The sequence below is a fragment of the Lactuca virosa genome, chromosome 6 (assembly GCF_052849685.1).
Source record: "Lactuca virosa cultivar CGN04683 chromosome 6, Lactuca_virosa_CGN04683_v6, whole genome shotgun sequence".
NCBI classification, from domain to species: Eukaryota; Viridiplantae; Streptophyta; class Magnoliopsida; order Asterales; family Asteraceae; genus Lactuca; species Lactuca virosa.
Window position 1 is genome coordinate 112,841,960 of NC_136431.1, and position 10,448 is coordinate 112,852,407.

General features: G+C 36.0%; 1 long non-coding RNA gene across 1 annotated transcript; it reads right to left on the minus strand.

The window, feature by feature from the left end:
• Nucleotides 1-328: 328 nt before the first annotated feature.
• On the minus strand, nt 329-4,177 carry LOC145120599 (uncharacterized). The gene is made up of 2 exons (XR_013714250.1): nt 2,995-4,177; nt 329-2,027 (listed from the first exon to the last, which is right to left on the minus strand). It is a non-coding gene; the product is annotated as an uncharacterized LOC145120599 (long non-coding RNA).
• Between the last annotated feature and the right edge of the window lie 6,271 nt (nt 4,178-10,448).

Genomic DNA, 10,448 nt, shown 5'->3' on the forward strand with positions numbered 1-10,448 from the left:
ATGATTAGCATGCATGAGTGATTGTAGGGTTGGTGGAAGTTTCATGAGTGAGTACAGTTTATAGCAGGCCAACGTGAGGAATGATTAGCCACTCTTGAGAGAGTAGATGCAGGATGTATATGTATCCTTGATGTTTGGGCATAGTGGTCTGAGATTGCGTGCAAGAATCTGCCTGCTTTTATGGTGTCTTAGTGCCAGTCGGTTTCACTGCTCGAATGCTGCTTGCTTTGTGCTTTGTGTCTTAGTGCCAGTCGGCCGAGGCGGTGGAACACGTCGAGCTGTGCGACTAAGTTCATGGATCATAGGTAAACTGAATATATAGCACAAGTACAACAATAAACAAAATAACATTTGTGTTCCATCTTGATATTTGAATACAAGGTTTTTACATATAATAATATATGAACTGGCTTAACAGATAGACAAATAGTACAACAACTAGTAACTATATGACCCCTGTAATCCAATCTGTCTTGAATGTCTGTTTAGTAATTTCCTGAGAATACATGTAGTTTTGAGGGTCAACACAAGGTTGGTGAGAGTTATAGGATTTCTGCTAACAACAGTAATACTTTTAATAAGTCTAAAAAGTATTTTCTTTGTATGTATAACAATAGTTAAAACAGTGTTTGTAATGAGTCTTTAAAAGCCAAAATATATTTTTTTATAAGTAAATCCCATACTTAAAATTGTGTTTGTAATGAATCTTTGAATATCATTGAAAACCAAACTATACTGTTGCATAAGTAATTCCATAATATAGTTTTGAAAGCAACCAAGCCCATGGTTTGTACAGAGAGAGAAAGAGAGAGAGAGAGAGATTCCAGTTAATGTTTATAGTGAGTCCTATAACCGAGTTATATGACTAAATGTACCCGCTACAACACTTCATTGGACGTTGTAGTAATAATTGTAGACACTTATCACATGCTTCGGTTGATCGATTGAGGTTGTAGCTAGCAACCGCAAGTGGGCATGCATATCAACCCCGTATAGACCTATACATATGTATCTCGCTCCGAAGATTAATGGTTATAGTAGTGTAGGTATGCTAAGTGTTTAGACTGAGTTAATGACTATAGTCTTACTAAAAATCTCTTAACCAAAGTATGTGAATAGCTCTCATCCCTAACTTAATTGTGATTAAGTTACTGAGCATAATGAATTTCAATGTATAAAGTTTATAAAAGCTGAGTATGCTTGGTATGTATGTAAAAGTGTAATGTACCCACTTGTATAAAGATGTATGTTTCAAAGTAATGAACATATGTATATGTATCATCTTTATGTATTTAAACATATAAATATACATGAATAGTAATAGCTTGAATCATTGAAATACCTCAATGTTTTATAACGTGCTTGTTATAATATAAATGTCACATAAAAATCATATATTTTTGTATCATGTAGAATTTGTTGTGTGGACTAGTTATTTCACGATAAAATAACCATAATACGTATATGAAAAGTTTATACTAGTTTATCTGTAACGATATGTTACATTGTTAAATCACTTTTTTATAAACTAGGATTATTGTATTTTCGCATAAAAGGATAATTTGTTTGTATAATTGATATTGCTATATTTATACATATTTTTAGGCAATATTTACTTACATTTTTATTAACATTTTGGTTATTTGCATAGAATTATGGTACTTATAAGGATAAATTGTTAGTTGCAGCCAAAGTGAAGCATTTTCGAAGAAAGGGACCAAAACTGACAATACTTGGAACATTGGAGACTTGGAGTACAAAAGATGAAGAAACTCACGGATTCGACCTAATCCACGACGTGAACTAGAGGGCCACGATGTGGCATGAGTCTTCCAGAAGATAAGTACACGCGAAGCAAAATCCTTGCCCGATAAGGATTCCTCTCAAACCACGTCGTGAAACATCAAACCACGACGTGAAAAGGGAAAAATTGGAAATTATAAAGACCCTGGTTCATTACGATTTGGATACTTTTTGGGGAGATAGAAAAGGGTTTCCAGAAGACGAATTTTAACAGAGGAGAAGATCTGGAAAAAGGTTTTCAACACCAAAGGAGTGAGAGGTCATAATTAAGTTTATTTGTTTGATACTTGAACATGTCTTGTTATTTGATTTGTATTTGTTTTTTAGTTGCTATGAGCAGCTGAATCTAACTACTATTGTTTAGCTAGATGAAGCTTTTGACTTATGGATTAGCTTATTGATAATGGATTTCCTTAGTTGGTAAATTGCTTGTGGTTGATTTGTTACTACCTAGCATGTTAACATTTGTTTCTTTAGTTACTTGAATTCATGTTCTGTGTAGCTTAGTGACCATTAAACTGCATGAACTTGTTTACCTAGTGATTTGATGAACATTGAATTGCTAGAGCTAGGATCGACCAAAATTCTAGATAGTAATTGAAGTAAATAAGTTTAGTTGTGCTAGAGAACATAAATTATGACCATAATTGTGTTTGCATAATAAATCTTCCATAGCAATTTTATAATCATAACTAATTATGTGTTTGATTGTGTGACCATGCATAGTTTTACATGAATGAGTTAATTATTGGTAAATTTAGACCTAAATTACTAATATAATATAAATTAGACAACCAACTTTGATAATCCATAGTTGATAACTAACCATAAAGAAGAAGTGGATTCGAACTAAACAAGAGTATTTTTAGTTATTGATTGAATTTGAGTGAAGTTCGTCTGATCTTGCAAAATCAGATAAAACCCTTTTAGCTTGTTAATAATTAGGTTAATTTAGTAGTAAATAGATTAATTAGTAACACCGTTCCCTGTGATCGACACCCGACTTACCAAACTATTCTATAAATCGACTAGGTACACTGCCTAGGTGCATTTTAGTTAGTTAAGTTAGTTAGGTTATAAATTATAAAATTAGGTGTAGCTATTTTCACGTATCAATAATCGAAGTATATATGCACATGTATTCCCCCTCAAAATAGTTAGAAATATTAAAAAGAGGCCGTAAGCACTCACCCTTGAAGCGTGAATTCAATTTGTTCGATTTCGGTTTCTTTTGAGAAACTTGTCATGAGAAAACGCAAATCCACACTTCTTGAACTTTGCAATACTCTCGGGGCCGTTTTGTAACGAATTTACACTATAGGGGTTGATATGTAACTTCAATAAACTATAAGGGCATTTTGGTAATTTACTTAAATAAATGGGACTATTTTCGTAAAAATATACCAAAGGAGGGGCTATTTTGAATAAATGGGTTCAATATTTGAGAGTTTGGGACTGATTTCATAATGTTTTGTCAAATAAGGGTTTATTTTGTTCATTTTATCAAACTTAATAAAAATTAGGGATTTTATGCCCTAGTTCATTGACTTATCGGGGAAAGGAAATAGAAAGAACGAAGTGATGCAAGAAACACGAAGGTAGACGAACGAAGATGGCGAGATGAGAAGCACAAATGCTTTGCAGACGGAACGAGGTTTCAGTGATCGATTGTGAGAAGGAGATCGTCTCCGGGGTTCGACGATAGCGAGGCTGTTGTGGCCTTGGTGGCTGCAGCGAGGAGCGAGACGGGGTGACCAACTCAATCGTTTTGGATCGAGGGTTCAGTGTGGCTAAGAGGTTGTGAAGGGAAGGAGGCCAGAAAAGGGTCCGACGAGTAGTACGACATTACAAGTGGGGGATTCGGTGGTGTTTTTTTGACTAAAGAAAAGGGAAAGGTGCGAAACCGAGTTGGAGATGGAGGGAATCAGAAGGAGCGGCCTTGCTCCAGACGAAATTTGGCGAACGAGTGGAAGTGAAGGTCAATCCGAGGGAGCAGACAACGAAGGCTGAAGGTGGCAGTGGTGGGAGGATGTTGTAAAGGTTGATGGAGAGTACCTGTTGCTTTCGGTTTTCTTTTCTCTCTTTTTTTTTTTACAGAAATCAATGGGGGGAGAGGGTCTTCGATGGGGCAGTTGCTTCAACGGGAGGAAAAAGCTCCGATAATTTCCTTGTTTCATCTTCTTTATGTTTTGATAAAAACAATGAAAAAAAACAAAGAAGAAAATCGTGATCCATTGGGGTGTTTGTTTGATGTTTAACAGGAAAGGATGAAGGAAGAATAAAGGGGAAGCTGTTATTCTTTTTGGTTGCTCACGAACAGAAGAGGATTGAGAGTGTTTGAGTGTTTAATTGATTAAAGGAAGAGTGCAAGCATTTGTTAGCCAATTGGAGTGTATATTTGGTGTACCTTGTATTTGATTTTGTATTTGAGTGTGTAGTTGATGTACTTTGTGTTTGAGTGTGTAACTGGTTGAAGAAAGAGTATAAGAAATCTTCAGTTTGACAGCCAAAGACTTGCAAGTAATGATTTGGTTTAATCATTCATGCATTTGTGTAATGTATTGGTTTCATTATGTATGTAATGTGTGTGTATTGATGTATATTTCTAATAGATTTTATATACACTTTTAGATTTAATAATATTGTGTGTGTATTTGTTTGAGACAGTTTAAGGGAATAATACATACACAATATTTATACACTCTCATATTAAAAGTTTTCCATGTAGGTTTGTAATATATATAAAGAATTTGATATTTGTATATAACAAGTGTCCAAATTGACATATATGCTAGTAATTGGTATTTGGAAAATGATATATGACATATATATAAATATGTATATTTTTAGTGTTGTTACGATATTTTAATTATATAATATATACAGATCATTTAACGTTTATTTATACATAAATTATTGTAAGATTTATAAAATCTGTAATAACTTATTTATAGTTGATCACAAGTTATTAGTTATGTATCAATATAAATGGTTATACTCGAAAATAAAAATATAATGTTATCTCTATCATTAAAACTCATATTTGTTGGATTGGATAATAATATATTATCTCTAGAATATATTGCCAATAATTGAAATCATATCGAAATCAATAGTTTAAGGTTTCGCAATTTACTGATTCAAAACGTCTGATTTTTTTGACCTTTATAAATATTTTTGATAAAAATATTTTGATTATAAAATTAAATATTAGACTATAGCCTGAGTCCAAAAACATTCTCGAAATTTTCATATGAGGTATGCAAGTCCTTCAACGGATAGAAATGGTTTTAGCGGTTTAAGAACATCAGTATTATACTGGTTTGACTTCTTAAAACGGTCATATCTTTTGCCTATGAACTCCGTTTTGGACGTTCTTTATAATTTTGGAAATAGGGAAATATGTACTACGAGACTAGAATGTTTGCTTTGCTCACAACTGCTTAATATGAAATTTCAGTGTTTCAGACGCATTAACTATGGTTGCAGTTTGAGCTGTTTGATTCGTTTGTCAGTTTACACATTTGGAAGTAAGATACTGTATGGTATCTTATATTAGTTGAACTGGACTCATTTAATTTACAAAAGATCATGAATCAAATTACAAAGAGAATTACTGTGAACTTGACCATTCACAGTCTTTGACCTAAATTTCGGGATGTCACATTACCTCCCCGTTAAGGGAATTTTGTCCCGAAATTATTAAGTTCTAGGATACTTTGTTCTACTATTATTTCGTTCCACTATCTTTTTGTTCCACTAATGGAGGGAGCACCGCTGAAAAGTTGCGGATGTTTTTGCTTCATCTGATTCACACGTTCCTAAGTAAACTACGACCCTCTATAAGAGTTCCATCAGACTTTTACTATAGGAATGCGGCTTTGTTTGAGGCTTTTGATTTCTCGATCCATGATCTCCACCAGTCCCTTCACGAAATGAAGTTTAGTGTTGACCTAGATGTCATCGAGAGGAAAGACAAGGTTCTCATTAGAGAGACACTTCTTAAGATTACACACGTGGAAGGTGTTGTGAACTTTGCTAAGTTCTTAAGGTAACATGAGTTTGTAAGCCACCGGACCAACCCTTGTCAGGATTTCAATAGGTCCAATGTAATGGGGGTTTAGTTTACCTCATTTTCCAAATCTAATGACACCTTTCCATATTGTGATCTTTAGTAGGACACGGTCTCTTACTTTGAATTCTAAGGGTTTGCGTCTTCTGTCAGTGTAGCTTTTCTGATGACTACGTGCAGTCTTTAGTGGTTCCTTTATCAGAACGATATTCTCCTGTTGTTTCATGAATGATCTCAAAACTAGTGTGTAAAGTATCTCCAACAAGCCTTATAGCTAATTGAGTGTCTCTAAATTCTGCACAACATATCAAAGAATGACATCTACGTCTGTACAAGGACTCGAATGGAGCGGCCTTTATGCTAGTGTGATAACTATTATTGTATGAAAAGTCAACTAATGGCAAATAAGTATCCCATGCTTTACCGAAGTCTATTATGCAAGCGTAGAGCATGTCTTCCAAATTTTGTATCATTCTTTCACTATGTCCATCCGTTTGAGGATGATATGCGGTACTCATGACGAGTTTGGTTCCTATGGACCTATACAATGATTGCCAACATATGGAAGTGAATCTGTTATATCGGTTTGGAATTATAGATATTGGCACACAATGCAGTCTGACTATCTCATTGAGATAGATCCCGATAAGTTTCTCCATCATGTTGGTCTCTTTGATGGCTAAGAAATGGGTGAACTTGGTTAAACGTTCAACCATTACCTAAATAGCGTCATAATCGCTTGAAGTTCTTGACAATTTTGTTATGAAGTATAGGGTTATTTGTTCCCATTTCCATTCTGGGATTGACGGTTGTTGCAGTATTCCTGATGGTTTTTGGTACTTTGCTTTGACTTTGGAGAAAGTCAAGCATTTACTGACATGGATGGCAATCTATGACTTCATGTTAGGCCACCAATAAAGCTTCTTATGATCAAGATACATCTTATCTGATCCGAGATGTATCGAATATCTCGACTTATGAGCTTCATTTAAGACTAGACTCCTGGCTTCACCAAACTTTGGGGTCTAAATTTGATCTATGCAATATAATTTCCCGTCTTCCTGGAGGTCGAACTGTTTGTCCATACCTCTTAGGTTTCCTCCATGATGTTCTTGGGTTTGAGTTCTTCTAATGTGAGCATCTCGAATTTGGGTGGTGAGATTGGAGTGGATGGTTAGGGTTAGAGCCTTTACACAAAGTGGGTTTTCATGTTCTTTCTTGCTTAAAGCGTCTGCTACGAGATTTGATTTACCAGGATGAATACGAATTTTGCATTCATAATCAATTAACAATTCGACACACTTTCGTTGTCTCATATTGAGCTCCTTCTGGTCGAATATGTGTTAGAGGCTTTTTGTGGTCGGTGAACACGACACACTTTGTTCCATATAGGTAGTGTCTCCAAAATCTTTAAGGCAAACACTACAACTCTCAACTCTAAGTCATTGGTAGTGTAGTTGGTCTTGTTTGGATTAAGTAGTCTGATGCGTGTGCAATCATTTTATTCTTTTGCTTCAGTACACATCCCAACCTTTGGTGAGAGGCGTCGCAGAATACTACAAGGTCTTCTATTCCTTCTGGGAGAGACAAAATTGGAGCACTGCACAACAACTATTTCAAATTCTGGAAGGGAGACTTTTGGTTGTCTCCTAAATCGAACTTTTTATCTTTCTGGGTTAGTGAGGTGAGAGGTTTGGCTATTTTAGAGAAGTCCTTGATGAATCTCCGCTAATAATCTGCAAGCCCTAAGAATTGACGTACTTTGTTTGGCGTCGTTGGTCAGTCCGAATGGCATAACCAGAAACTCATGGTGACTGTACTAAGTCCTGAATGTCATGTTTAGAATGTCTGCTTTTTGGAATCTGAGTTGATGGTAGCCGGATTTTAGATCGATCTTTGAGTAGTAGCAGGATCCATGTAGTTGGTTGAACATGTCATCGATCCTCTGGAGTGGATATCAGTTTGTGATGGCGAGTTTGTTCACCTCTCGATAGTCGATGCACATCCTGAACGATTCATCCTTATTTTTGACAAACAATATCGGAGTTCCCCATAGATAAAAGCTTTGGACGGATAAATCCTTTGTCAAGAAGTTCTTGGAGTTGACTGGAGAGTTCTTGCATTTCCGATGGAGCCAGACGATAAGGAGATATTGACACTGGTGTTGTACCTGGGATTAGGTCGATTTGGAATTTTCCCTACTTGACTGGAGGTACTCCAGGTATATCCTCTGGAAATATGTCCGTGTAATCGCACACTTGCGGTATATCTTTGATTTCCTTACCCTTGCCTTGCATATCCACCACCTGGGCAAAGAAAGCGAAGCATCTCTTCTATAAATACCTTTCTGCCTTCATGCAAGAGATGATTTTTAGATTCTTTCCTGATTTATTTCTGTAAATCATGAGAGCTTCGTTGTTGGGTAAAGATAGTCAGATAGCCTTCCTGTAACATAAAATCCCCGCTCGATGCAGTGATAACCAACCCATTCCGATGATCACATTGAAACTTCCAATGGTCATAGGCATTAGGTTGACGTGAAAGATGTGGTTATTCAGGGTGAGAATTCAACTAGTGAGTACTTCTAGAGTGATTTCTAACTTGTCGTTTTCTACTTCTACCGTGTAAGATTCGTTAATTTTGCATGATTTATGGTTAATCATGCTTCTGAACTTTTGAGAAATAAAGCTTTTATCTTCCCTAGTATTAGATAATATGGAAGCATAAATATTGTTGATAAGAAACATACTAGTAAGCACAGTTGGTTCCTGGCGAGGATCTCCATAACCTATCATAAAATCTCTTCCTTTGCCACCCTGGTCCTTCTGTTTCGGGGAGTCCTTCTTAAAATGTCCTGGTTGATTGCATTCGAAGCAACTTCGACTTCTTTCTGCAGCAGTGGTTGAGGTTGTATCGTTCAGGGCATTTCTGCAAAACTTAGAGGTGTGACCTCTTAAGTTATAGATGTTGCAGACCATACAATTTCCAACATGTTGGAAATTGCACTTGGTACACAACCACAGGTTCTGGATTGGGTTTGCGATGCTTGAAGTTCCCCTTTGACTTGCCATGGAACTTCCTTTTTGTACTCCCAACCTGGTTCTTTTCAGTTTGTGGGGTTATGGTACCCCGACGGATGCACTACTCAGTCAATTGATAGGCCAATTTCTTGACACTACCAAAGGTAGTGGGTCTGGATACAGTAACCAGAACTTGAACTGGTGAAGCTAATCCCTAGATGTACCTTTCAGTCACTTTGTATTCCGAGTTCACCATTTCTGGGAAAAGGTTTGCGAGGTCGTTAAATGGGAGGTGTAAGCAGTCACCTCCGATCCTTTCATGGTAAGGTTCCAAATGAGTGATTGATTCCAAAAATCCTACAAGTTTCCAAATCATAGAGAGTAAATTGAAATCCTATCGATTTCAAATGATAGAGAGAAAAGTTTAGAGACTACTGAATGATCAATTGGGAACTATGGGTTTCGCTGCTACGATGGTAGCAGAGCTATTGGTTCTTTGTTCTTCTTCGGGTTTAGCCGAACTAGGAAAATCTGAATGTTATCCCAGATTTATAAGTGTTTTTATAATGTATATGTTATTTTAGGGTTGATATAAGGTTTCTAAGGTACTATGTTTTTGCTGCGAATCTTGAGATCATCCTTCAATCTCTAAAACTTTCAACCATTGTAGTTTGTCAAACTCCTTGCTCAAGGTTGGTTGTGCACCGACCTGACCATAAATAACATAGGCATACGTTCCAGGTTTATTTATGGTATGGCTTATGTACGGTACTAAGCTTAGTTGAGGCGTTTAACCTAAACGGTTGAGTTAGTAGTTTTTGTTGGAGGTATGTTAGAATTTTATTAAGTGTTCTCCTCGCGGGTCGGAATATATATATAACTCTTATATATTATTGTTGGTGGGGTTTGCAGTATTATCAAGTATTGTTTTGTACTCCAAGACTACCAAGTACAAACGAGGGTCAGACAGGAAACACCGGAGGGCATGACCATTTTGGTAATTAAGCTATTCTGATATCCAACAACCCTATATGACCCTTCAAACCAGATTCCTCGTACCATAAGTAGCCAAGAAGTAGTGTAATTAAGAATAATAATACTTTTATTTAGAAACTAGTTGCTATAGTTGTATTCCCCTTTCGAGGATACGAGTTCTCTATAGCCAATTTAGCTTTGATACCAATCTATCACACCCCCGGCCGAGGCCGCAGAACATGCCGAGCTGTATGACTAAGTTCATGGATTACAGGTAAACTGAATATATAGAACAAGTACAACAATAAACAAAATAGCATCCGTGTTCCATCTTGATATTTGAATACAAGGTTTTTACAAAGAATAATAATACATGAATTGTCATAACAAATAGGAAAATAATACAACAGCTAGTAACTTTGTCACTTCTAATCCAATCCTCTTGAATGTATGTTTCGTAATTTCCTGAGAATACATGTAGTTTTGAGGGTCAAAACAAGGTTGGTAAGAGTTATAGGTTTTCTACTAACAGCAGTAATACTTTTAATAAGTCTTAAAAGTATTTTCTTTGTATGTAT